Here is a 2,486-nt window from a genome sequence, read left to right on the forward strand (position 1 = left end):
GGGGGGAGGGGCCCCGCTGCCGCCGCCCCCCCGGAGCCGGCAGGCAGGGCGGGGGGGGGGAAGACCGGCCTGGGGGGCAGACACCGGCCTCGCTGCTGCCGCCTCGGGGAGATCGAGGGGTGGGGGGGTGGAGGAGACGGGGCTCTTCCCCCCCCCCGCGAGTATCGCGGGTCCCCCTCTTGTAAATTCTAATAATCATCCCACATGTTGGAAAGAATGTGGCGAGGTGGATTCTTTTATACATTGTTGGTGGGAAATGCCCTATTCTAAAAACCTTCTGGGGTCAAGTTAAACTCATAAAAAAACACATTACTGGTTATCGGGTTCCTGGAAGTAATACTTTTGGATCTTTGGGACAACCCAGAGATTCCGGCAATAAGGGAAAACCTAACTGAAATCTTACTTGCTGCAGCCAAAGCTCTTATCGCTTTTAATTGGAAGAAGAATAGACTGCCTACAATAGCAAAATGGTATAGAAAAATCTGGGATTACTTTATAATGGCCAAAATTTCTGACCAACTATCTCCAATGGACACTCAACGATATAATTCCATTGTTTTGGACCAGTGTCTACCCTTCTTGGACTTTGTGGCTGATAAAACTGATACGTATGCATCTGTTCCTAATCATCACAGCTTTCTTCCCTTTCTGTTACCCTCAAGCAGAGGCAGCGACAGCTTTATATCCACAGTATAAAACCATGAAAAACTGCTGCTGTTTCTCAGTGGGTATTTCCCAGAGTCACAATCAGACTTTCACTTTAGAAAGCCAGGTGGCTGCAGTGATTCAGAGTCTTTTTGCTCAGCTTCAGCTGGTGCATCAACTGCATCAGTTCCTGGCTCAGTCTGATGTAGCCACACCATGCCTCAGTTACACGTAGGCTGAACTGTTGCAATGTGCTCTACTTGGGGCCACCCTTGAAGAGTGTTCAGAGGCTGCTGGTGGTTGAGGCCTGCTACAGGAAGCATGTGACCCCGGTACTACAGAATGGGCTACCAATCCTCTCCCGAACCCAGTTCAAGGGATTGGTCTTGTCCTTTAAAGCCCTAAATTAGGAGTGTCAAACATACGGCCCGTGGGCCAGATCAGGGCCCTGGAGGACTTCTATCAGGCCTGCAGTGGAACTGGCTGTCTCCTGCTTCTTCTTCCAGTTCTGCTGCTGCTGCTGCATGTAGCTTGCTTTGCCAGACTCTCTCAGTCACTCAGGATAGATAGATAGGCAAGCTTCTATTCCCTGCACTGGCTGAGGCGCCTTCCCCTCCCAGGAGGATAGAGGGAACAAGCCAGAACTTGCTTCCTGGCCAGGCTGCCTCAATCACACAGGAGAGAAAGGCAAGCCTTTCTTCTCCCCCATTGGCTTTGGCGCCTCCCCAAAGGAAGGGAGGGAGGGAGAGCTTGCTTTGCTTGGCTGCCTCAATCGCACGGGAGAAATACAAAGCACCTTTAAGACCAACAAAGCTTTATCCAAGGCATGAGCTTTTGTGTGCCTTGCTACAGTGTGTGTGTTTTGTTGGGCTTGTTATGCTGTGGCTCTCTTGGGTGCAACTGGGTTCCCTCTCCCTTTTCACTGTATTCATGCCCTCATGATCCATGCTTTCTCAGTAGGAAAACAATGTGAACAATTTAGATGAGGAATAACAACAAGCCAGTGAGGTGGATTAGACTGAGAGTGTGTGTCCAGATCAAGTTCACCCAGCACATTTCCTTTGAGGATTTTGAACTTAGACATCCCAGACAGTACGCTGATACTGACCACTGAGGAAGACTATAGTTTTCTAGACAAACACATAGCCCTCAGTCTGTATCATGGTGCCTTCTCATGTTCTTGATAAGCACAAAGCACTTTATGTACAAAAGCTCACAGTGCCCAGCCATTTCATGTTTTCCCCTGGATCCTAGGCTCTGAACGCTGAGCATGAGATTTCTGTAGTGAATGTCAATAAATCAAAAGTAAGTTTGCAGCTTACAGATACACACTTGAACAGCGTACTGAGGATTGCAACAGCACAGACATTTTGATGCAATAATTCAGAGCAAGAGGTGGCAGTTATCAGACACTGTTAAATAAAGAAAATATTGCCAAGCCCAAGAGTGCTAATGCTTTAAGCATGTTTTTTTTTAATTTTAAGTTTTAAAAAATTGTGTTTGTGTCCTTTATAAAGTTTATATCTCTGCTACCTGGCATTACATTTTACGACACACATGCCCCCGCCCAACAAGGTCTCATTTATGTCCGATCTGGCTCTCATAACAAATGAGTTCAACACCCCTGCCCTACATGGCTTGGGAGTGGGTTATCTGAAGGGTTATCTTCTCCTATATGTGTCCCTGCCCGGGAATTAAGATCTCAGGGAGAGAGAGAGAGAGAGACCCTTCTGACTGTCCCACCAATCAAAGAAGCTCGTTTGGTGGGGACACGAGAGAGGGCCTTTTCAGTGGCAGCCCCATGAGTGTACAACAACCCCCCACAGGGAGGTGCACCTGGC

This window comes from Gekko japonicus, unplaced genomic scaffold (assembly GCF_001447785.1).
Source record: "Gekko japonicus isolate JY-2015 unplaced genomic scaffold, Gekko_japonicus_V1.1 scaffold953, whole genome shotgun sequence".
Classification (NCBI taxonomy): domain Eukaryota; kingdom Metazoa; phylum Chordata; class Lepidosauria; order Squamata; family Gekkonidae; genus Gekko; species Gekko japonicus.